General features: G+C 37.5%; 1 protein-coding gene across 7 annotated transcripts in view; it reads right to left on the bottom strand.

The window, feature by feature from the left end:
• DOCK3 (dedicator of cytokinesis 3) overlaps nucleotides 1-27,535 on the bottom strand; it is a 525,427-nt gene that overhangs the window by 209,070 nt on the left and 288,822 nt on the right. The window lies entirely within an intron of this gene.

The raw sequence follows: 27,535 nt of genomic DNA, 5'->3' as shown, positions 1-27,535 counted from the left end.
CCCCTCCTGCTATCTTTTTTTTTTTTAACATATAATGTATTATTTGCTTCAGAGGTACAGATCTGTGAGACAACAGTCTTGCACACTTCACAGCGCTCACCATAGCACATACCCTTCCCAATGTCTATCACCCAGCCACCCATCTCTCCCACCCCCCACCACTCCAGCAACCCTCCGTTTGTTTCCTGAGATTAAGAATTCCTCCTATCAGTGAGGTCATATGATACATGTCTTTCTCTGATTGACTTATTTCACTCAGCATAACACCCTCCAGTTCCATCCACGTTGTTGCAAATGGCAAGATCTCATTCTTTTTGATGGCTGCATAATATTCCATTGTGTATATATATCACATCTTCTTTATCCATTCATCTGTCGATGGACATCTTGGCTCTTTCCACAGTTTGGCTATTGTGGACATTGCTGCTATAAACACTGGGGTGCACGTACCCCTTCGGATCCCTACATTTGTATCTTTGGGGTAAATACCCAGTAGTGCAATTGCTGGATCACATGGTAGCTCTATTTTCAACTTTTTGAAGAACCTCCATACTGTTTTCCAGAGTGGCTGCAATGGGTATGTATCTAATACAATCTATTTGCCTGGCATACATGTTTATTCCTCCACCTCTGAGGGGCCAGGGTATCTTTCTCATTCCATTCTCAACCCAAACATATCCTCCCTCACAGACTTGATGATAACCAAAATAACACCCTTTGTAGTGTCAATCTTCTTTCATAACACAAGTATTTGCAGGAGAGCTAAGACTTTAAAAAATTCTTTCTACTTCAGTTTAAATAAGCTGATCATAATCTTTCCTCAGAGCAGATAAGAATCTTGATAAGAAGGGAGCAAAGTCAACTGAAAGGTAAAGAAAATATTAGTGATACCAAAAATAGAGATGGCAGTTGCTGATGTCCAGGGCATCTCTTCACAATGCCGAACAGGGTGAATTTACCTGACAGTGGGCTGTGGACAGCTCAGCCATTCCCAGGCTCACAGGTAGCCCTTCTACACAAGACAGAACAGAACAAACCTCTACTTAAAGACAGCATTTAATATGTTAAATATGTATAAATATGTTAAAGCAGGAGGGGAAGAGGTATCTTCTTCTTACATACAGAGACCACTAAGAAACCAGCCCCAATCCTCCCCATGTATAATTATCCCTTCCTCCAAGTGCTAAAGATAAAAGCTGGAAAGCAGGCAACTTGGCAGAAAATAAAAGACTGAAAACTGAGGTCTGGGGACAAGGAGGGGGAATACAGTTGGGGAGGGTAGGAGGATTGGAGGGAAATCAATAAGAATCAAGTCTATTATCTATACAGAAAGACTCAGGGATTGGAGGTATAAGGAAACCCTGAAGGGGTGTGTGTGTGTGTGTGTGTGTGTGGTGGGTCTGAAGTATGTACCTGGGGAATGGAAATAGTACTGGTTATAAGTCTTTTAAAAGTCCGTAAGACTCTTAACTATAGAGAACAAACTGATGGTTATCATAGGGGAGGTGGGGGGCAGTGGGTGAAACAGGTGATGGGGATTAAGGTGTGCACTTGCTGTGATAAGCACCCGGTGTTGTATGAAAGTGCTGAATCACTAAATTGTACACTGAAACTAAGATTACACTGTATGTTAACTATCTGGAATTTTAATAAAAACTTAAAAAACCAATAAAAAGACAAAATAGAGTTTTCTAAAGTAAAAAAATTAAATAGAGTCTATTTTTTTCTATTTAAAAAAAGTCTGTAAGACCTTCAGGTCATTATCCCTAACTCTATTCTGCCAGGCTTTCTCCCCTGGATACATTTTTCCATGTGATAGTTTACTCTCCACAGAGGTTAAAACAAGGTCTGTATGTTGGAGGGCACCAAACAGAGCTGATGATGTTCAACATAGGGAAATTAAGTCAAAGATTATGTAGTAAACAATGGGATCCCTGGTGCCCTTCCCACAATAAGCTCCCAAAATGCTGACAGCCGGGCTTATACCTTTCTAGGAAGGAGTAGGCAAGATTCCTCACTGGGAAAATTCAGCCTAGGGAAAAAGACCCAGAAATACTAACAGTTGCTCTCCTTCTTCCATAAAAAGTCAGTTCCTCTTCTAATAACTTTTATAGTAATGTCCACTGGTTAGTAAATACTAGCCCCATTCACAGAGCTTTCTGGCAACACTTTAATGCCTCATTCTTAAATATCAATAGAAAATAATAACACATAATGAAGTAAACCTCCAACAGGAAGTAAAGAGACCAAAACAATCAGAAAAATGGAAATTGGAGAAACAGAAACAATGCCAGAAGTAAAAGAAAATTTCAAAAAAGCAATAATTAGTATTTTCAGAGAGCACAGAGATTACAGTACATCCATGAAATAAGAAGCGGATATAACAGAAAAGGAGAAAAAGATCTAGAGCCCAAAAGACCTTTTTGAAATTAAAGATAAGATCGATGTAATGTAAGGCAACATTCCATAAAAGTGATAGAACAGAAAGTTGAGGAATTCTTCCAGAAAATAGAACAAAAAAAGTAATACAATGAATAAGTAAGGGAGAAAATACAAGAAAATTCGTGAATCATTCCAGGATATCCAATTCTAATAAAAAAATTATAGGAAGAGAGAACTATGGAAACAGATGGGAAGGAACTAATACATGTCCCAGGACTGAAGGAAATGAATTTCTATGATGACAGAACTCACTGAGTAGTCAGCATAATCAAGGAAAAAAGATCTAATTCAGACACATTATTGTAAAATTAAAGAACACTGAGAACAAAGAGATGATCCTAAAATCTTTCACGGAAAACAACTTGTCAAGGAAAGAGTCAGGAACTAGAATGACACTGGACATGTCAACAACAACACTGTCAACAACAACACTGGAAGCTAAAAAATAATGAAGGAATGCTTTTAAAACTTCTGTAGTTTGTTTGTAACCAAGAATTTTATATCAAGCCAAACTATCAACCAAACTAAGGGCAAAGGCATTTCAAATATGCAAAATCTCAAAAAAAAATTCTCCATATACTTTACTCAGGAAGCTATGCAGACAGTGATTCATCAAATTAAAAAGTAAATCAAAAATTAAGATGACATTGACTTAATCCAGGAGACAGAGGGACCTAGGGAAGGGGCAAAGAAAATTCTAAGGCCAGATTAACACAGGAGGTTGGAGGGTTCCAGATAAGATATCACTGAGAAAAAAATTAAACTGGTAAAATACCTAAAGTGTTTGAACATACTCAAAGGAGATTTTCATTTCTGTCAGAAGGTTAAGACTTAGAAAACAGGAAACAAAACAAATGAAAAGAGAGACAATTATTAACTACAAAAAACCAAAGTAGAAAGGAAATGTCACCTTAGTTCACTGTGTGGCTCAGATGTGAAAGTAGTTATACAGGCATAGTAGCAATTGCATTTTGATTCAACAACAGCAAAATGGTAATATAACTAGTAAGTATTGGAGGAGGGAAGAGTATATACATATGGAGAAGAACATTCAGAGCCTAATTTCTCATCTTCCATACTAGGAGATCATGAAATGATGCCTAAAATAGAAAAAAAATCAAGATATACATTAAAAGAATATTATTTAGATATATGAACTATCAGAAGAAATAGCTAAAAGAACTGGATAAAATGTGTGTGCAGTGGGTATCAGGAATGTGGAGAGACAGCCAAGAACTACTATTTTTCATTACAAGCCCAGCTGTCTTTAATACATGATTTAAAAACCCATATATACATATATCTTTGATTTTTTTTAAACGATGAAATTAAATAACCCTCCCATAAAAGGTCCTCCTATACCCTCTACCCCAAGTGGATTGCTCTGGGTCACAAAATTAAGCTGAGTCTCAATCCAGCCTTCATTGCTGTTTATTACTTTAAATATTAACAAATAAAACCAATCAAACCTGAAATAGTGCAGTGATCCCCTGTCAGAATCAACAAAAAAGCTAGACCATTTACATATTTCATTCCCAGAGTGGTTGAGAAAGGAGACATTCCACAGCAGAAGAATGCCCTAGAGAAAGCCTTGTCTCTTGACTACAGCATAGTTTCTGTTCATTCACAGCTTTCACACTCCAGTGACAGTATATACTGGGCAGGAATGATAGCAGCTACCCTGCCATCCAAGCTTTCAGGATATGACTCAACCTTTGCTGCAGCAAGAAAGGGAAAAGGCAAAAAGTGCACATTTGCATTCAGTTATCTAGAGATGCATCACAAACAATATTTTCACATTAGACCATAATCCCAAGGGCATAAAGGGATTGTGTTGTGCTAAATCTTACCCTTGTCTGCTCTAGCCCTTTTAAATGACTCTGTCTTACCTACTGAAACGAACAAAATAGCTGGAAACTTTAAACAAAAAACACAACTACTCACCAACCCCCATCCCACCCCACCCTTTACCATTTACCTTTCAAGTTTATAACCATTAAAAACACTGAAATCTATCCAATCTCCTGCCTTCCTACTACCAAACCTTGCTCTTTCTCTGACTTATTTCACTTAGCATAATGCTTTCTAGATCCATCCATGTTGTTGCAAATGGCAAGATTTCATTCTTTGTTATGGCTGAGTAATATTCCATTATATGTATATATAAATATAATATAAATATATATTTGAATATGAATATATACTTATACAAATATATATAAACATATACACACACACATCTTCTTTATTCATTCATCAGTCAATGAACACTTGGGTTGCTTCCATATCTTGGTTATTGTAAATAATGCTGCCATATGGGAAGCCTGGGCAGGCTCAGTCAGTTAAAAGACTGTCTTCCGCTCAGGTCATGATCCCAGCGTCCTGGGATCAAGCCCACATTGGGCTCTCTGCTCAGCAGGAGAATCTGCTTCTCCCTCTGCCTCTCCCTCCTGCTTGTGCTCTTTCTCAAATAAATAAAATCTTAAAAAAAAAATGCTGCTATAAATATAGGGGTGCACATATCTTTTTTGAATGAGTGTTTTCATATTCTTTGGGTAAAGACCCAGTAGTGGAATTTGGTTCATATATTTTTATTTTTAATTTTTTAAGGAATCTCCATACTGTTTTCCACAATGACTGCACCAATTTACATTCTCACCAACAGTGCAGGAGGTTTCCCCTTTATATCCCTGCCAATATTTGTTATTTCTTGTCTTTTTCATGTTAGCCACTCTGACATGTGTGGTGATATCTCATTGTGATTTTGATTTGTATTTCCCTGATGATCAGTGATATTGAGCATCTTTTCATGTGTCTGTTGGCATTCTGTATGTCTTCTTTGGAAAAATGTTTGTTCATGTCTTATGTCCATTTTTTAATAGGATTATTTGGTTTTTGAGTGTTGAGTTGTGTAAGTTCTTTATATATTTTGGAAAATAACCCCTTATCAGAAACCTCATTTGCAAATATCTTCTCCCACTCAGTAGGTTGTCTTGTTTTGTGATTGTCTTAACTATAGGAAAAAAAACTGAGGGTTGCTGGAGGGGAGATGGGTGGGGGAATGCGGTAACTAGGTGATGGACATTAAGGAGGGCACATGATGTAATGAGCACTGGGTGTTATATGCAACTGATGAATTACTGAACTCTACATATGAAACTAATGATACACTGTATGTTAACTAATTGAATTTAAATAAAAGAAGTTAAAAAAACGAAAGCAGTAATTCAAAGAGATATATGCACCCTGTGTTTATTGCAACATTATTTACAATAGCCAAGAGATGGAAACAACCTAAATTACCAAGGATAGACAAATGGATAAGGAAGATGGAGTGTATACATACACACAAACACACACACAGAGACAGGACTATTATGAAGCCATAAATATGGATGAGATCTTGCCATTGTAATAACATGAATGGACCTAGAGAGTATTATGTTAAGTGAAATAGGTCAGACTGAGAAAGACAAATAACATACAGTTTCACTCCATGTGGAATCTAAAAAATAAAACAAATGAATAAACAAAAAGTGGAATCAGAGCTATAAATACAGAGAACAAACTGATGGCTGCCAGAAGGATGGGAAAAATGGGTTAAGAGATACAGGCTTCCAGTTATGAAATGAATAAGTTGTGGGAATAGAAAGCACAGCATAAGGAATATGGTCAATGATATTGTAATAGCATTGTATGGTGACAGATGGTTAGCTACACCTGTGGCAGGCAGAGCATAATGCATAAAGAAGTTAAATTACTATGTTGTACACCTGAAACTAATGTAACATTGGGTGTCAATTATAATAAACTTTTTAAAAATTATCAATTGTCACTTTGTGGTAATTTTTTTTGAGATGTTATATTCTTTATTTTGAAAATTAGGCCAGGGAGAAGCCCCACTTTGCAGGGGAGGGGAGGAGGTTATAACTTTTCAATCTACCAAGGAAATAATAAGCTGATGTTTTTCCGAGACACTCCTTGGAAAGGTAGGGGGGATCTGCTATTACGATGTCAAATATCACTTTAAATATCTTAGTTTTATTTGTCAATCATACCTCAATAAAGCTCTAAAACAAAACAACAAAAAACAGAAGTGAAATGTACAACAATAGAAAAATCAGAAGGGGAATACTAAATGTATTCTGATGTAAGGGTCTTATATAGGGTTCTGACATAGTGTACATAAATTGTATATCATTATATGCAGTATATTTTAGTGTAAGGTTCTTATATAAATATATAAAGTTTTTATATATTATAGATTCTGGATACTAGTCCTTTATCTGGTATGTCACTTGCAAATATCTTCTCCCATTCCGTAGGTTGCCTTTTAGTTTTAGTGACTGTTTCCTTTGCTGTGCAGAAGCTTTTTATCTTGATGAGGTCCCAATAGTTCATTTTTGCTTTTGTTTCCCTTGCCTCCGGAGATGTGTCTAAGTACGATGTTGCTGTGGTTGAGGTCAAAGAGGTTGCTCCCTGTGTTCTCCTCTAGGATTTTGATAGTTTCCTGTCTTACATTTAGGTCTTTCATCCATTTTGAATTTATTTTTGTGTATGGTGTAAGAAAATGGTCCAGTTTCATTCGTCTTTATGTGGCTGTCCAGTTTTCCCAACACAATTTGTTGAAGAGACTGTCTTTTTTCCGTTGGACATTCTTTCCTGCTTTGTTGAAGATTAGTTGACCATATAGTTATGGGTTTATTTCTAGGTTCTCTATACTGTTCCATCAATCTATATGTCTGTTTTTATGCCAATACCATAATGTCTTAATGATTACAGATTTGTAACACCTCTTGAAGTCTGGGATAGTGATGCCTCCTGCTTTGCTTTGCTTTTTCAACATTTCTTTGGTTATTCATGGTCTTTTCTGGTTCCATACAAATTTTAGGATTCTTTTTTCTAGCTCTGTGAAAAATGCTGGTGTTATTTTGATAGGGATTGCACTGAATGTGTAGACTGCTTTGGGTAGTATGGACATTTTAACAATATTTGTTCTTCCAATCCATGAGCATAGAATGTTTTTCCATTTCTTTGTGTCTTCCTCAATTTCTTTCATAAGTGGTCTATAGTTTTCAGCATAAAGATCTTTTACCTCTTTGGTTAGGTTTATTCCTAGGTAACTTATGGTTTTTGGTGTAATTGCAAATGGAATCAATTCATTGATTTCTCTTTCTGCTGCTTCATTATTGGTGTATAGAATGCAACAGATTTCTGTACATTGATTTTATAACCTATGACTTTACTGAATTCATGTATCAGTTCTAGCAATTTTTTGATGAAGTCTTTCAGGTTTTCTACATGGAGTATCATGTTGCCTGTGAAGAGTGAAAGTTTGACTTCTTCCTTGCCAATTTGGATGCCTTTATTCCTTTAGTTGTCTGATTGCTGAGGCTAGGACTTCCAGTACTCTGTTGAACAACAGTGGTGAGAGTGGACATCCCTGTCATGTTCCTGAACTTAGGGGAAAAGCTCTCAGTTTTTCCCCACTGAGGATATTAGCTGTAGGTCTTTCATATATGGCCTTTATGATGTTGAGGTATGTTCCTTCTATCCCTACTTTCTTAAGGGTTTTTATCAAGAAAAGATGCTGTATTTTGTCAAATGCTTTTTTCTGCATCTATTGAGAGGATCATATGGTTCTTATCCTTTCTCTTATTAATGTGATGCACCATGTTAATTGTTTTATGGATATTGAACCATCCCTGAAGCCCAGGAATAAATCCCACTTGATCATGGTGAATAATCCTTTTAATGCACTGTTGGGATTCAATTAGCTAGTATATTGTTGAGAACTTTTACATCCATATTCATCAAAATCAACACCCCCAAAATAAATAATCCAGTTAAGAAATGGGAAAAAGACATGAACAGACATTTCGCCAAAGACATACAAATGGCTAACAGACACATGAAAAAATACTCAACATCACTCAGCATCAGGGAAATACAGTAAGATACCACCTCACACCAGTCAGAATGGCTAAAATTAACAACTCAGAAAACAACAGATCTTGGCAAGGATGTGGAGAAAGGGGAACCCCTTTGCACTGTTGGTGGGAATGCAAACTGGTACAGCCACCCTGGAAAACAATACAGAGGTTCCTCAAAAAGTTAAAAATAAAACCACCCTATGACCCAGCAATTGCACTACTAGGTATTTATCCAAAGGGTACAAAAGTGCTGATTCGAAGGGTCACATGCACCCCAATATTTATAGCAGTACTATCCACAATAGCCAAATTATGGAAAGAGCTCAAATGTCCATTGACTGATAAATGGATAAAGAAGATGTATATATACATTGGAATTATTTCTCAGCCATCAAAAAGAATGTAATCTTGCCATTTACAACAACATAAATGGAACAGAGTGTATTATGCTAAGCAAAGTAAGTAGTCAGAGAAAGACAAATAGCATATGATTTCATTCATATGTGGAATTTAAGAAACAAAATAGATGAACACAGGGGAAGAGAAGGAAAAATAAGACAAAAATAGGGAGGCAAACCATAAGAGACTCTATAGTTAAGAAAACAAACAGGGTTGCTGGAGGGGAGGTGGGTGGGAGGATGGGCTAAATGGGTGAGGGGTATTACAGCGGGTACTTTTTGGGATGAGCACTGGGTGTTATATGTAAGTGATGAATCATTAAATTCTACTCCTGAAACCAATACTACACTATATGTTAACTAACTTGAATTTAAATTGAAAAAAAAAAGTTCTTACATATTATATTTTAAAAAGTCAGTCTCAAAAACAAAGAATTGAACAATCATTGCTTGGTGGGATGGGTTGGGGACATGAAGAGATGTTGGTCATAGGGCCCAAACTTCCTTATAAGCTGAGTAAGTTCTAGATATCTAATATACAGCATGATGCCTATAGTTTGTAATACTGTATTTATTGTATACTTAAAATTTGCTAAGCCAGATTAGGGATTCTTACCATACACATAGAAAAAAAGTAACTATGTGATAGAATGGATGTGTCAATTAACTTGACTGTGGCAAAACATTTCACAATGTATATTTATATCAGATCATCTTGTACACTTGAAATATATACAATTTTATTTGCCAATTATACCTCAATAAATCTGGAAAAAATAGGCATATATACTACAATGCAGCAACCTTACTCGCAGTGATATCCCAGAGAAACTCTGACACAGGTCCTTGAGGAAACTTTTATAGGATGTTTATTACAGAACTATTTGTAGCATCAGGAAGTTGGAGGCAAACTAGGAGCAAAAGCAAGAAATAATAATCTAAGAAAAGGAAATATTGCCATTGTGACAACATGGATGAACCTGCAGCACATTATGCTAAGTGAAATAAACCAAAGACAAATAATAATAATAATAATAATAATAATAATAATAATAATAATTTTTTCAAGCAATAGTTACCATGTTAGAATTAAAAGGAGAAATTTAAGGAGCACCTGGGTGGCTCAGTCAGTTAAGTGGCCCACTCCTGATTTTGGCTGAGGCCATGATCTCCAGGCTGTGAGATCCAGGCTCCTGTCAGCAGCCTCAGATCAGGGCTTTACATGGAGTACACCGCAGATTCTCTCTCTCTCCTCCTCCCCCCATCCCTACCCCTCTCCCTGCTCATGCTCTCATTCTTTGTCTCTAAAATAAATAAAATCTTTAAAAAAAAAAAGGAGAAATTTAAAAACCCTACTACTAAAAATTAATAAATGCAAACACATTTTAACATACATCCTGTTTTTATAAAAAATAACTGCATTTTTCAAAATAAAAAAATTAGTGAAATAAAAGAAATAATCTAAATGTATACAAAGCAACATTATATTCTTTGGGGAAATACAAATTTCAATAACTTATGCAAAATTAAAAACACATACATAAAATTTTGGGGGAACAATAACATATTTAAGAACATATGTTAATTGCTCACAGTAGTAGTGGTGGGAGAAGAGGAGTAAAGATAGAGAATAATAGGAAAACATATATAAACAAACAAGGGAGGAGCCTTAAGTGACAGATGACAGTAGTGTGCCATAAACCAGTAAGCTTGAATATCTCAAACCTCACCTGAAGTTCAAAAGAAAATATAATAAACAAAACAATATGTCAAATTATCACTCTACAATGAGAAACATTAAGAGAGCCTGATGTTAGCATTGGCCTTAGCAACACTATACATAAACAGTCAAAACATCAGAAGGCTGCATACCTAGAATGGACTCTAACAATGGGAAATGTGTTATTTGGATATTCAAAGGATAGTCTGATGGTCTCATGCATACATCTCCACAATGTAATGAAACCAGATCTCTCTCTTCTGTATAAATGCCTATCTTCTTCAGTAGACTGGGCCTCATGAAATTTCCATTGGTTCTGATTATTCTGAACAATTAGTTTCTCCTGCAGTACCTGGCTTTTTACCTATCTCTGGCTCAAATCTTAAATTCTACTTTATTTTATAGCTGACTCCTGAAAAATCAGTTCTCTCCTGCCTGGATCCTGGAACCTTGCCAACCCATAGCATATACACCCCAACTTACCAGATGAAATGTGCCCCAAGAATGGAAGGGGTAGGGCCAGCCTAACAGAATTCCCTTTTCCCTATCAAGTATCTGGATGGGGAGTACTAATATTCGACTCTGTGATATTCCTTTTTTCCCTAAGTTTCTATCATTTAAAAATCACTCTTCTGGCTAACAATTTTTCTTTAGATAAATTCATACTGGTTTCTAAAAAGTCTGGTAGGCTGCATTATTTTTCTAAGGTAATTGCAAGTATGCTATGAAGAATTATATATCGGTTTTGTCATTAACCCTCAGAGGGAAAACTTACTTTCTTATTTCAAAAGTTCTTGGGAATGATAACCTCATTTTTACCTTCTTTTACCGCTTTACAGGCCAGATCCAGCATTGAAGTAAGACCCAGCCTCTAAATTGCCTCTTACTGACATTCCCTAGAGTCACGGACTTACTTGATGCAATGAATTCCTCCCCAGTTCAAGCCTTTTCTCTTAATCCTCGGTATACATTTTTTATGGGACCTTTGACTCTGATTAGCATTTGTTAAATTTATAGCAGCTTTATGTGTTCAAGGATCATGAGCAGAAAATCAGAGTTACCCTTTAGTTGAAAGTTTAAAATACTTTGGGACCAGGAATTCAGTAGGAAGAAATGATATTAAATGGCATGAAGTTGTCACCTTAACAACACTGCTATCAGGTAAGGAACAATACAACAGATAAAAATAAGCTTTGAATTACTGTCAGTATCGGTCCTTATTTTAATGACAGAATCAATCTACTTGCATCTTAGAAAAAAGAAACCATGTCATGTTATGACTATAAAAAGTAAGTTTAATTCATCAGCAAGTATCACTTTCAAATACAAAGGAGAATAAACAAAAGTCTATTTTGGAATTATACCCGGGTAAAGCTATTTCAAGTCTCAAATCCAAGGAAATAACATATACAACGAAATAGTACTGGAAATGCTCTTAATTCTCTTAAAAAAAATCCTTTTCTTCTTGCATTAAGAGCTATTGTCAAACACTAGGAGAGCATGACTAATACCCAAACCTGTTATCACCATACTCTATAATTAACAATGAATCAACATGTGCCCAACTTCTTAGCTCTGCTCAGATATTTGTTAAGAGAAACAAAAGTTCAAGAGATCTATGCTAAGCTATGCTTCTTTCCCATGTTAAAAAGAACCCTACACCACAAAGATACCACCTCACACTGGTCAGAATGCCTAAATTAATAACTCAGAAAACAAAAGATGTTGGCAAGGATGTGGAGAAAGGGGAACCCTCTTACACTGTTGGTGGGAATGCAAACTGGTGCAGCCACTCTGGTAAACAGTATGGAGTTTCTCAAAAAGCTAAGAATAGAACTACCCTACAACCCAGCAATTGCACTTACCCAAAGGATACAAAAATAGTGATTCGAAGGGGCACATGCACCCCAATGTTTATAGCAGCAATGTCCACAATAGCCAAAATATGGAAAGAGCCAATGTCCATTAACTAATGAATGGATAAAGAAGATGTGATGAATGGAACTACAGTGTATTATGCTAAGCAAAATAAGTCAGAGAAAAACAAATAGCATATGATTTTACTCATATGTGGAATTTAAGAAACAAAACAGATGAACACAGGGGAAGGGGAGGAAAAATAAGACAAAAATAGAGAGGGAGGCAAACCATTAGAGACTATAGTTAAGAAAACAAACTGAGGGTTGCTGGAAAGGGGGTGTGGGGGGATGGGGTAACTGGGTGATGGGCATTGGGGAGGGCACATGATATAATGAACACTGGGTGTTATATGCAACTGATGAATCACTGGGTTCTATCCCTGAAACTAATAATACACTCTATGTCAACAAACTTAAATTTAAATAAAATCTAAAAAAAAAAACACCCAACACTACTTCTCTTTAGAATTCTTACAGTTAATTTTTCACTTTACCTAGAACAATTTCCTTTCTGTATATTCAGTCTTAGAAATGACTGACTTAATATAGTTGGTACAATACTGTTGCTTTTACCAAGGTCATCAATGGTTAGGGAGAAGAAAGAATAATAAAAAGGCAGTGGGGTTTTTTTGTTTGTTTGTTTGTTTGTTTACATGATAAGATAATGTCTTAGCCTTTTGGGCTGCTATAATAAAATATCATAGATTGGAAGGCTTATATAGAATAGAAATCTATTTCTTACAGTTCTGGAGGCTGGAAATTCAAGGTCAGGGTGACAGCTTGGTTAGGTTTTGGTAAAGGCCTTCTTCCGAATTGCAGACTGTGTCTTCACATGGTAGAAGGGTCTAGGGAGCTCACTGGGGTCTCTTTTATACGTGCTTTTATAAGAATATTAAGTCCATTCATAGGGCTCTACCCTCATGACCTAAGCACCTCCCACAGGCCCCACTTCCTAATACCATCATATCAAATGTTAGATTTTCAACATATGAATTTGGGGAGGACATAAACATTTAGACCATAGCAGATAATGATTTAGCTTAACACTCGTACAACAGATTCCTCTGATGATGCTAAAATAAGTTGAAAGAGCTGGGGGATTCATTCCTTATCTGTAAGTTGTCTTCAAGAAAGAAAATCAGATTCCTTTACTAACATGTTTATAAGGGCTGGGACTTTTGTCACTTTTGGCTCACTGTTACTTTCTAAGGCATAAAACAGTTCTTTTAAGTACACAATGTTTGATAAATGACTAAGATAATGAGACAAAAAGAAAATATTAATGGTCTACAGGTATGATGCTACTCAATAAATCTTTTTACAGATTGTCTGAGAAGTATTTTAATAAAATTCAACACAAAATGGAAGTCCTATAACTAGGCTGTAAAGTTCATTAAGGTAGGTATTGTGTCTATTTCACTTACAGGTGCATCTCTAGAACCCGTATCAATGTATGACATGTAATAAATGATAATTATTTTAGAATGAAGAAATGAATGAAAAGCTCACAAACTCCTCACATAGAAAATCACAGAGAAAAAGAAGAAGGAAATGATTATCACAAAAGTCAGATAATGGTGATTTCAGCAGGAGGGGGGGTCACAGGGGCTTTGTAATATTCCTGTATGTGTGGTGGGCGTGCGTGTGTGCACACACAAGTGTGTGTGTGTGTGTGTGTGTGTGTGTGTACACATCTTCCTTATCCATCTATCCATGGACACTAGGTTGCTTCCATATCTTGACTATTGTAAATAATGCTGCAATAAACACAGGATGTGTACATCTTTTTGAATTAGTGTTTTTGTTTTCTAAATAAAATTAGTGTTTTGTTTGTTTTGTTTTCTACCCAGCAGTGGAATTATTGGATCATATGGCATTTCTATTTTTAATTTTTTGAGGAAAGTACATACTGTTCTCCATGGTGACTGTACCGATTTACATTCCCACCAACAGTGCACAAGGGTTCCTTTTTCTCCACATCCTCCCCAACACTTGTTATTTCTTGTCATTTTGATTTAGACATTCTGACAGGTGTGAGGTGATATCTCATTGCAATTACTTAAATTTTAATTTAATTTTATTATGTTATCTTAGTCACCATACAGTACATCATTAGTTTTTGATGCAGTGTTCAATGATTCATTGTTTTCGTATAACACCCAGTAATCACTGCAATTTGGATTTGCACTTCCCTGATGATTAATGATATTGAGCATCTTTTTATGTATCTTTTCCTCATTTGTATGTCTTCTAGAAAGTATTTAAATAAAAAAGTAACCCAGAAGATGGTGGAGGAGTAGGAGACCTGGATTTCGTCTGTTCTCAGGAATTCAGCTGGATAGGGATCAAACCATTCTGAACACCTACGAACTCAACAGGAGATTCAAGAAAAGAATAGCAACAACTCTCTGAACTCTCTGGAAAACAGTATGGAAGTTCCTCAAAAAGTTGAAAATAGAGCTACCATATGACCCAGCAATTGCACTACTGGGTATTTACCCCAAAGATACAAATGTAGGGATCCGAAGGGGAATGTGTACCCCAATGTTTATAGCAGCAATGTCCACAATAGCCAAACTGTGGAAAGAGCCGAGATGTCCATTGACAGATGAATGGATAAAGAAGATGTGGTGTGTGTGTGTGTGTGTGTGTGTGTGTGTGTGTGTGTATGGAATGGAATACTATACAGCCATCAAAAGGAATGAGATCTTGCCATTTGCAACAACATGGATGGAACTGGGGGGTGTTATGCTGAGTGAAATAAGTCAATCAGAGAAAGACATGTATCATATGACCTCACTGATATGAGGAATTCTTTATCTCAGGAAACAAATTGAGGGTTGCTGGAATGGGGGTGGGATGGGAGGGATGGGGTGGCTGGGTGATAGACATTGGGGAGGGTATGTGTTATGGTGAGCGCTGTGAAGTGTGCAAGACTGTTGAATCACAGATCTGTACCTCTGAAACAAATAATGCAATATATGTTAAGAAAAAAAAAGCAGATAGCAGGAGGGGAAGAATGAAGGGGGGGAAACTGGAGGGGGAGACGAACCATGAGAGACGATGGACTCTGAAAAACAAACTGAGGGTTCTAGAGGGGAGGGGGTGGGGGGATGGGTTAGCCTGGTGATGGGTATTAAAGAGGACACGTTCTGCGTGGAGCACTAGGTGTTATGCACAAACAATAAATCATGGAACACTACATCAAAAACTAATGATGTAATATATGGTGATTAACATAACAATAACAAAATTTAAAGAGAAAAAATTTTTTAACTTATAATAGGAACAATACACATATTTCTAAGGATAAAGCTAATGAACTGTAGGTAGACCTCTAAAGTGAAAACTACAAAACATTGCTGAGAAAAATTAAAGACATAAATGAAAGAGGTACAGACCATGTTCATTAATTGGAAAATCTAATATTGTTAAAATGTCAGTTCTCCTAGAAACGATCTACAAGTTCAAATACAATCCCAATCAAAATCACAGAAGGAATTTAATGAGGGGGGAAAAGAGTAAATTTAACATTTCTTTAAATCTAATAAACGCTCATTTTAAAATTTAGGCAGAAATGTCAAGGGCCAACAATAGCCAAGAAAATCTTTTAAATATTCCTTAAACACTGCATCAAAAACTAATGACGTAGTATTTGTTGGCTAACTGAACGTAATAAAAATAAATGAATGAATAAATAAATAAGTAAATATTCCTTAAATCTTAAAGACTCTGGAGAATTTATACTAGCAGATACCAAGACTTGTAAGTCCACATTAATTAAGACATGCTGTATTGGTAGAAGAATAAATAAATAAACCAATAGGATAAAACAGAATCTATAAACAGACTCAAAATATATGGTCATGAGATTTGTGGCAAAGGTAACACTGCGATATAATGAGAAAATTTTTTTTGATATGCAGTGCTGGGTCACCTGATCAACTGACCTCATATTTCCATGACCAAAATTCAATTCCAGATACAAAGATTTAAACATGAAAGTAAAAGTAAACAGTAAAGCTTCAAGACTATAACATAGTCATGAATTTCTGTTAGACAATAATTTCTTAAATAGGACACAAAAAGTGCTAAGTATAAAGGAAAAGACTGATAAATTAGCTATGCTGAAGCGAAGAATTTCTGTTCATTAAAAAACAACATTAAGAGATTAAAAATACGGGCGCCTGGGTGGCTCAGTCATTAAGTGTCTGCCTTCGGCTCAGGTCATGATCCCAGAGTCCTGGGATCGAGCCCCACATCGGGCTCCCTGCTCCAGGGGAAGCCTGCTTCTCTCTCTCCCATTCCCCCTGCTTGTGTTCCCTCTCTCACTGTGTTTCTCTCTGTCAAATAAATAAATAAAATCTTAAAAAAAAAAAGAGAGATTAAAAATACAGGCTGCAGTATACGGTAATATATTTCTAACAATATATACGACAAAGGATTCCTATGCAGGATAAATAAAAAGGTCTATAAATCAATAAAAAAAATTTGTTTTAGAGAGGGTAAGAGAGAGAGAGAGCACAAGCATGAAGGGGGTAGGGGCACAAGGAGAGGGAGAGAGAGAATCTGAAGAAGGCTCTGCACCTTGCGCAGAGCCCAACAGGGGGCTCGATCCCACAACCCCAAGATCGTGACCTGAGCTGAAATCAAGAGCCCAATGCTTAACCAACTGAACCACTCAGGCGCTCCAATAAAAACATTTTTAATTTAACAGAAAATTAAAAAAAAAACAGAACTTTACAAAATTGAAATGGCCAGTTAGTTATCTGATGAAGAAACATTCAACTTCAGTAGGAAAACGAATAAGCAAACAAAAAATAAATAAATAAATAAAATCACAATGAAATACTGATACATGCTTAACAGAATGGCTAAAATTAAAAAGACTGACAAAGCTAAGAGTTTTGATGGAAAAAAAAGACATGAAACAACTGAATTGTCATACATTGCTGCTAGGAAAGTAAATTGCTCTATTTAGAAAGCTGTTTGGCAGTGTCTTTTAAAGTTGGACACCGCCTACTTTATAGGTAATAACCCAGCAATTCCATTCCATCTTGCAATCATTATATTGCAACATTTTTGCAAAAGCCTTTAATACTTTCATGGAAATGTACGACATAATCCTGAGAAACAGATGTGAATTGACCTATGAACTCACAGTCCACCCAATTTAATTCCAAATCATCATTATCCAGTCTTTCTGGAAAGGCTCTATTCTATTTATATTTCTTTCACTGTCTTAGATAATAGGGGTATTTGGGAAATTAAAGTACTCTCATTTCTTGGGATATTTAAGATATTCATGAGAAGGGACTACTGTCTCTCTCCTATTCATACCTCCACCTTCAAAAATTATCTGGGTTTTGTAAATTATCAAGTCCCTCAAAGGAATAAAGTTACTAGAATAATTTCTTTTTACAGAAGGAGACTGACAAATAGATGATGCAAGTTAGAGTCTCTTTTAAGTCTTCCCAAACAGACCATTTGGAATTCACTCCTGAGCAGCAGGAGTTTGGTGGAAAAGTTTAGAAAGTAGTTGGTATGACTGCTAAGGAAACAAATGCCCTAAAAGAATCAATTGCTGAATTATATATGCCATATGTCCTCTGTTCAAAAGGAGGACAGAGTGCCAGTTTAGACAGAACAAAGTGCAGAAGATCAAGTTGAAAAAACTAACCCCTAGAATGTATCTCTGTGTGGCTTAGGTAAAGGTAAATTTATGACTGTAAAGAGTAAATGCAAACTCTTTCTTAAGCATACATTTCGATGATTTTTAAAAGTAAATTTTTAGAGTTGGGCAGGCATCATCACAATCCAATTTTCAAAACACTTCCATTTTTAATTTGGAGAATGTAAGCCTTGAAATGGGCCCAGCCTTTAAAAGCACACAAATAGGGATGGGATGGCTGGGTGATAGACACTGGGGAGGGTATGTGCTATGGTGAGCGCTGTGAATTGTGTAAGGCTGCTGAATCACAGACATGTACCTCTGAAACAAATAATACAATATATGTTAAAAAAGAAGAAGAAGATAGTAGGAAGGGAAAAATGAAGGGGGGAAATTGGAGGGGGAGATGAACCACGAGAAACTATGGACTCTGAGAAACAAACTGAGGGTTCTAGAGGGGAGAGGGGTAGAGGGATGGGTTAGCCTGGTAATGGGTATTAAAGAGGGCATGTATTGAATGGAGCACTGGGTGTTATACGCAAACAATGAATCATGGAACACTACATCAAAAACTAAAGATGTAATGTATGGTGATTAATATAATAAAATAAAATTTTTAAAAAAGCACACAAATACTGTAAGCCCAGAGAAATAACTATGGTATAAAGTGGTATAAAAGAATCATAAGCTTTATGGGGATAAAGTAAAATATTTCCTTGCAGAAAAAAAAAGTTTCAAAAGGGTCTATAAAAGGTAGAGATGAAGGAGAGATGATACCTTTCCTGAAAAGAATCTGTAATTTCTTAAAGAAAGTACTTGCATGTACTGAAAATGAAAGATTCTGGCATTCCCAAGAGCAAATGTTAAAACAGAGAAAGAAAGTAGCAATTAAATAATAGGGAACATGAAGTAAGGAAAATATACAAAGTTCCTGAATTACATTTCAGATATTGCTAAGTTCTTGCAAAACACATCTCTTATAATTTTCACCACAAACCTGGAGGGCAGATATTGTTGTACTCTCCTCCACTTGACAGATGAAGAATGAGAGGTTTGGAAGGGCTAAATGACTCACCCAGGGTCGCTGCTTGGATGCAGCAGGGGTAAGACCCAGAGCTCAAATGATTCCCTAATACACAGAACCATTACAGCAGCACTGTGAGATAATACTAACATCTCCATGTAGTGGTAAATAAACTGTTCGGCAGAGAGCTCATGTGACTTCATCTATTGCTTTTTCATTATGCCCAACCATTAAGTCACACATTTACCAAACACCTATTATGTGCCAAACCCCATGGTAAACAGTGTAAAGAGATGAAAAAAAGTCCTTGACTTTAAGAAGCTCAAAGTCCAGAAGGGTTGGTGACAAGGCCTGATGAATGAACAGAAAGTTAGGATATACTAAAATGAGTGCTATTTAAGACAGGCAGCTATGGGAGCTGGGCACTGAACCCTGGGAAGGTTTCTCAGAAGTGGGTATGTTGGAGCAGAGATCAACTGGATGGAGAAAAAGATACTAGAGGTGTGGAAGAACTAGCACCCTCCAGGAACTGGAATCTTCCAGAATGGTTTGGAGCACTGGCTGTTTATGGGGAAATAGGAAAATATTAAGGAGAGCTAAATCTCAAAACACCTTGTATACCACGTTACAGAGCCTGGGCTGCATTCTGTACATGAAAGCAAGCCACTGAGGCATTTAATCAGAAATACTATGATCATACTTATGATTTAGGAAGTGACTCTGGAAGTAGTGTGAAGAATGTTGGATACAAGTGATGAGGGAGATGGAGAATGCAAGAGAGAATGAGTCTTGAACAATAAAACTAGGTAGAAAGTCTAGGTTAAGAAATGGTGAAGGTCTGGGTGCCTGGGTGGCTCAGTTGGTTAAGCGACTGCCTTTGGCTCAGGTCATGATCCTGGAGTCCCGGGATCGAGTCCCGCATCGGGCTCCCTGCTCGGCGGGGAGTCTGCTTCTCCCTCTGACCCTCTTCCCTCTCGTGCTCTCTATCTCTCATTCTCTCCCTCTCAAATAAATAAATAAAATCTTTAAAAAAGAAAAAGAAAAAAAAAGAAATGGTGAAGGTCTGTGGAGTTACAGCTAGAGAGGAAGTGATATATTTGGGAAGTATTTAGGAAACAATTGATGAAACATGATCATTCAAAGGGGGTGAAGAAAAGGGAGGAGTCAATGAGGATTCCCATGTTTCTTCATGAGGTGTTTGAGGGGACTGTACTGGGGAGCACTGGAGGAGCTGTTTTAAACATGTTGAGTTGAAGTATCTATGGAATTTAGTAGAGAAGTATAGTGAACAATTGGCTACACAAGTCAGAAATTCATGGCAGAAGTCCAGGATGGAGCTATAGAAATTTAGTTTGTGACTATAGTGGGTATGTATGAGAACACCCAAGGATATTATACATATGGACAAGAAAACATGGCTAAAGACATTTAAGGGGGGAGGCAGAAAAAGAGAAACCCATGAAGCAAGACTCTCACATAATTGTATTTTATATATCCAGATATAGAATACTCAGTACTCTTAATTCCTCACATTTTTACACTTCAGTCAGCAAAATGCACATACAATGAGTAGGTGAATACTGAAGAATGTGAGACATAGATAAGGCTATCAAATAAGCTAGATTTTCTGCAGGATCCCCCAATCAGTACTATTATTGCCACAGAATAACAAAATGTTCATATAGTTCTAGTATTTCTTCCCCTAAACTGTCATCATTTAAGGCAGCAGAAAAATCCCCTTCAGACCATGGGCTTTTTTTTTTCCTTTTGAAAATACTGAAAGTAAGAAACTGAAATGTAGAGCAAGACTGCAGGTCCTGGACTGGGTTCCAGAGAGACAGCTGGTTTGTCTTTTGGATGATGGCAGTGGAAGTGCAAGGAGCCATCTTTTTGAGTGCTCTGGGCCTGTTATCACAGAAGCCTCTCAAAAAGAGCACCCTGCAGGCCCCCTTCCTCAATACTGAGTGGAGAGGACAGCTTTGGCTTCTGTTAGACTCAATTTACTCTGTGACTGCAGCTGACTCTTGAACAACATGGGCATGAACTGCACAGGTCCACTTATACACAGGTTTGTTTTTTTTTCTGATACAGTACAGTAAATGTATTTTCTCTTCCTCATGATTTTCTTAATAACATTTTCTTTTCTCTAGCTTACATTATTGTAAGAATGCAGTATATAATACATACAACACATAAAATATAAGTTAATCACCAGTTTATGTTACTGGTTAAGACTTCCAGTCAACAATAGACTGATAGTAGTAAAGTTTTTAGGAAGTAAAAGTTATACATGAATTTTCCACTGTGCAGGGAGTCAGCATCCCTAGCCCCTACATTGTTCAAGGGTCAAGTGTACTTCTTGAACATTCATTCTTCAGCAAGTATTGACAAGGAGTTAAGACCCAGTCTACCAATTATCACTCAGAAGTACCCCTGAGATTCAGTTAGCAACAGTGTCCCTAAGCAATGGCAGTTGAAAAGGTAGAATGCACCTGTTACAATTTCAATATATTCCTTATATTGTGTGTGGAAGAAATGAGAAAAAAATTTTAAGTAACAAAAAACAAGAATCTTATTAATAGTGATCTTAAAAATCTCGAAATCACTCATATCAAGAGTGCATCTATATAACAGTATCATGTAATTATTATTTACAATAAATAAACTGTGTAAGTTGTCTTAGAAAAATTCTTACTTAGTCATATTTCATGTGGATAGCCAAATTACCAGTTATTTTACTAGGTTGAATAAGAAACTGCCATTTTACTAGGTCCAAATAATCAAATATCAGCAATTTTACAGGATTTTTAATTAACAGATTCAAAATAGATGCTTCTCCGGGAAATTCTGACAACAAAGGTATTCATTAACTAATCAAATATTTACTAAGGACCCACAATGTGCCAGGCACCATTTTAGATACTGGGGTTACAGCAATGCACAAAACAAAATTTTTTTTAAAATCCCTTCTTTCATGAAGCTTCCATTACAGTATAAAGAAAAAAAATATTACATGAGTAGAATATATAATACCGTGGAGGTGATACTACAGAGAAAAAGCAGGATTGGGAAATAAAGAGTGTGAGAGAGAACATTTATAATTTTAAATATGGTGACCAGGAGACTGTGGCTGAGTCTATAATATCAGCAGAGACATGAAGGATAAGACAGAGTGACCTATAAAGAAAGTCATCACTCTTAAATGAAGTAATGAAGAACATATAAAGTCAGATTAACTCCATCTCTACAAGGCACTGTTCTCAAATGAAATATGAAACATTAAAAATATATAGGCCTGAAAAACTGATACGGCTTAAAAAACTGACAAGGTAAGAAACAACAAATGTTGGAGAGGTGGTGGAGAAAGGAGAACCGTCGAAGATTGTTGGTGGGAATGCAAGCTGATACAGCCACATTGGAAAACAGTGTGGAGGTGCCTCAAAATGTTAAAATAGAGCTACCTTTTGACCCAGCAATTGTACTACAGGGCATTTACCCCAAAGATACAGACGTAGTGAAAAGAAGGGCCACATGCACCACAATATTCATAGCAGCAATGTCCACAATACCCAAACAGGAAAGAGCTGAGATGCCCTTCAACAGACAATGGATAAAGAAGATATAGTTCATATATACATCAGAAAGGATACATACCCAACTTTTGCATCAATATGGATGGGACTGGAGGAGATTATGCTAAGTGACATAAGTCAAGCAGAGAAAGTCAATTATCATATGGTTTCACTTCTTTGTGGAACATAAGGAATAGAATGGAGGACATAAGCAGAGGGAAGGGAAAAATGAAGGGGGGTGGGGAATCAGAGGGGGAGACGAAACATGAGAGACTATGGACTCCAGGAAACAAACTGAGGATTTTAGAGGGTAGGGGGTGGGGGGATGGGTTAGCCCAGCGATGGGTATTAAGGAGTACATGCATTGCATGGAGCACTGGGTGTTATACACAAACAATGAATCATGGAACACTGCATCAAACTAATGATGATCTGTCTAAGCAAAAGATCAACAATAAAATAAAGACCTTAAATGACACACTGGACCAAATGGACTTCACAGATATATTAAGAACATTCCATCCCAAAGCAACAGAATACACATTCTTCTCTAGTGCCCATGGAACATTTTCCAGAATACATCACATCCTAGGTCACAAATCAGGTCTCAACTGGTACCAAAAGATAGGGACCATTCCCTGCATATTTCCAGACCACAGTGCTTTGAAACTAGAACTCAATCACAAGAGGAAAGTCGGAAAGAACTCAAATACATGGAGGCTAAAGAGCATCCTACTAAAGAATGAGTCAACCAGGAAATTAAAGAAGAATTTAAAAAATTCATGGAAACAAATGAAAATGAAAACACAACGGTTCAAAATCTTTGGGATGCAGCAAAGGCGGTCCTAAGAAGAAAGTATATAGCAATACAAGCCTTTCTCAAGAAATGAGAAAGGTCTCAAATACACAACCTAACCCTACACCTAAAGGAGCTGGAGAAAAAACAGCAAATAAAGCCTATACCCAGCAGGAGAAGAGAAATAATAAAGGTCAGAGCAGAAATCAATGAAATAAAAACCAAAAGAATAGTAGAACAGATCAACGAAACTAGGAGCAGCTTCTTGGAAAGAATTAACAAGATTGATAAAGTCCTGGCCAGACTTATCAAAACCAAAAATGACCCAAATAAATAAAATCATGAATGAAAGAGGAGAGATCACAACCAACACCAAAGAAATACAAACAATTATAAGAACATATTATGAGTAACTACATGCCAGCAAATTAGACAATCTGGAAGAAATGGATGCATTCCTAGAGCTGTATCAACTACCAAAACTGAACCAGGAAGAAATAGAAAACCTGAACAGACCCATAACCAGCAAGGAAAATGAAGCAGTCATCAAAATTCTCCCAACATACAAAAGCCCAGGGCCAGATGGCTTCCCAGGGGAATTCTACCAAACATTTAAAGAAGAATTAATAACTATTCTCCTGAAACTGTTCCAAAAAACAGAAATGGAAGGAAAACTTCCAAACTCGTTTTATGAGGCCACCATTACCTGGATCCCCAAACCAAAGACCCCATAAAAAGGAGAATTACAGACCAGTATCTTTGATGAACACGGATGCAAAAATTCTCACCAAAATACCAGCCAATAGGATCCAACAGTACATTAAAAGGATTATCCACCATGACCAAGTGGGATTTATCCCTGGGCTGAAAGGTTGGTTCAACATCCACAAATCAATCAACATGATACAATACATTAATAAAAGAAAGAACAGGGTGCCTGGGTGGTTCAGTTGTTAAGCGTCTGCCTTCGGCTCAGGTCATGATCCCAGTGTCCTGGGATTGAGCCCCGCATCGAGATCCCTGCTCAGCAGGGAGCCTGCTTCTCCCTCTCCCACTCCCCCTGCTTGTGTTCCTTCTTTCGCTGTGTCTCTCTCTGTCAAATAAATAAATAAAATCTTTAAAAAAAAAAAAAAGAACAAGAACCATAGGATCCTCTAAATAGATGCAAAAAAAAACATTTGACAAAGTAAAGCATCCTTTCTTGATCAAAACTCTTCAGAGTATAGGGATAGAGAATACATATCTTAATATCATAAAGGCATCTATGAAAAACCCACAGCGAATATAATTCTCAATGGGGAAAAACTGAGAACTTTCCCCCTAAGGTCAGGAACGTGGCAGGGATGTCAACTATCACCACTGCTATTCAACACAGTACTAGAAGTCCTAGTCACAGCAATCAGACAACAAAAAGAAATAAATGGCATCTGAATCAGCAAAGAAGAAGTCAAACTCTCACTCTTTGCAGATGATATGATACTTTATGTGGAAAACCCAAAAGACTCCACCCCAAAACTGCTAGAACTCATACAGGAATTCAGTAAAGTGGCAGGATATAAAATCAATGCACAGAAATCAGTGGCCTTCCTATACACCACCACCAAGACAGAAGAAAGAGAAATTAAGGAGTCGATCCCATTTACAATTGTACCCAAATCCATAATATACCTAGGAATAAATCTAACCAAAGAGGCAAAGGATCTGTACTCAGAAAACTATAAAATACTCATGAAAGAAATTGAGGAAGACACAAAGAAATGGGAAAAAGTTCCATGCTCATGGATTAGAAGAACAAACATTGTGAAGATGTCAACGCTACCTAGAGCAATCTACACATTCAGTGCAAACCCCATCAAAATACCATCCACTTTTCTCAAAGAAATGGAGCAAATAATCCTAAAATTTGTATGGAGCCAGAAAAGACCCCGAATAGCCAGAGGAATGTTGAAAAAGAAAAGCAAAGCTGGCGGCATCACAATTTCAGACTTCCAGCTCTATTACAAAGCTGTCATCATCAAGACAGTATGGTACTGGCACAAAAACAGACACATAGATCAATGGAACAGAATAGACAGCCCAGAAATGGACCCTCAACTCTATGGTCAACTAATCTTCGACAAAGCAGGAAAGAAGGTCCAATGGAAAAAAGACAGTCTCTTCAACAAATGGTGTTGGGAAAATTGGACAGCCATATGCAGAAGAATGAAACTGCACCATTTCCTTACACCACACACAAAAAACAGACTCAAAATGGTTGAAAGACCTAAATGTGAGACAGGAGTCCATCAAAATCCTAAAGGAGAACACAGGCAGCAACCTCTTCGACCTCAGCCACAGCAACTTCTTCCTAGAAACATCGCCAAAGGCGGGGGCGGAGCAAGATGGCGGAGGAGTAGGAGACCTAGATTTCGTCTGGTCTCAGGAATTCAGCTGAATAGGGATCAAACCATTCTGAACACCTACGAACTCAACAGGAGATCGAAGAGGAGAGTAGCAACCACTCTCTGAACAGAGAAGCGACCACTTACTGGAAGGTAGGGTGTGCGGAGAAGTGAATCCGAGGCGATATTCGGGAGGATAGACGGCGGGGGAGGGGCCTCCGCCGGCTGCTTCTGGCAAGTGATAGAGCCGCGGAGCACAAAATCGGACCTTTTAGAAGTTGGCTCGGCGGAGGGACGTCGCTGCAGTGGCTAAGCGGGGGGTGGAATCCTCCCGGGACAGTGTGGTCTCAGGACCCTTGGGGTCACGGAGAGACCGGGGGTGCCTGAGTGCGCCAGAGCTCCCAGGGATCGGAGCGGGGAAGCCGGCTGCAGAGACGGAGCTGAGGCGCGGGCTCTCAACTCGGGGTTGCCATAAACTGTGATCTGCGGCCCAGTCGGGGCACGGCTCCCCCAGCAGGGACCCAACAAGCAGCAGATCCGGGGAGACTCCCCTTCCTTCCCGGGGAGGAGCGGTGCGGGAACGCACTGCAGGGATCTGCTGGGTTTGGAGACTCCGTGCGGGGTCGGGTGCCAGAGATAGCAACGCTCGATCACAGGCCGGGTGAGCACGGAGTGCGGCCGGAGACCGGGGACACGGGAGTGACTGCTTTTCTCTGGGGACACACTGAGGAGCGGGGCCCGAGTTCTCGGCTCCTCCGGGTGGAGATTGGGAGGCCACCATTTCTGCCCTGGTCCTCCAAAGCTGTACCGAGAGCTTGCAGGGAACAAAAGCTCCTGAGAGCAAACCGGAGCAGCTTCTTAGCCGGGACCGACAAGGGCGGGGCAATTCCGCCTCCGGCAAAGACATTTGGAAACCACAGCAGCAGGCCCCTCCCCCAGAAGATCAGCACAAACAGCCAGCAAGCCAAGACCAAGTTGATCGATCAAGGAGAATGGGAGAACTCCAGCGCTAGGGGAATACTGCACATAGATTCATGGCTTTTTTTTTTTTTTTTTACCATCATCCATTATTTCATCAAAGTTAATTTTTGTTGACTGTTTTTTTTATTTTTCTTTTTCCCTTTTTCAACCAACATCTTATCAATCCCTTTTTAAAAAAAAAAAAACATTTTTTATTTTTCATTTTTAGAGTCATATTTTATCCCTTCATAGTAGTTACCCTTATTTTTGGCATATATATATAAGTTGTTCTCTCTTTAAAATTTTGGGGTACAGTTTCTTCTAACAGATCAAAATATACCCTAAATCACTAGTGTATGGCTTTGTTCTAGTCTCCTGCCTGATCACATTCTCTCCCTTTTTCCTTTTTTTTTTTTTCTTAAATCTTCTTTCTTTTTTCAAACAACTTATCTTACCAAGTCCTTTTATAAAATCTTTTATAATTTTCATCTTTACAGTCATCTTCCATCCCTTCATTGTATCAACCCTTATTTTGTACATATATAAGTCTTTCTTCCTTTAAAATTTTAGGAGGCACTTTTTTCTAACAGACCAAAATACGCCCAAAATCTAGTGTGTGGCACTGATCTATGCACTAGCCTGATCATATTTGATCACATTCTGCTTTTTTTGTATTGTTCTGTTTTTGATTTTATCCTTTTTTTTTCCTTTTTTTTTTT

The sequence above is a fragment of the Callorhinus ursinus genome, unplaced genomic scaffold, assembly GCF_003265705.2.
Source record: "Callorhinus ursinus isolate GAN/ISIS: 27379988/994484 unplaced genomic scaffold, GSC_fseal_2.0 scaffold15, whole genome shotgun sequence".
NCBI lineage: Eukaryota > Metazoa > Chordata > Mammalia > Carnivora > Otariidae > Callorhinus > Callorhinus ursinus.
This window is presented reverse-complemented; position numbering and strand designations above follow the sequence as displayed.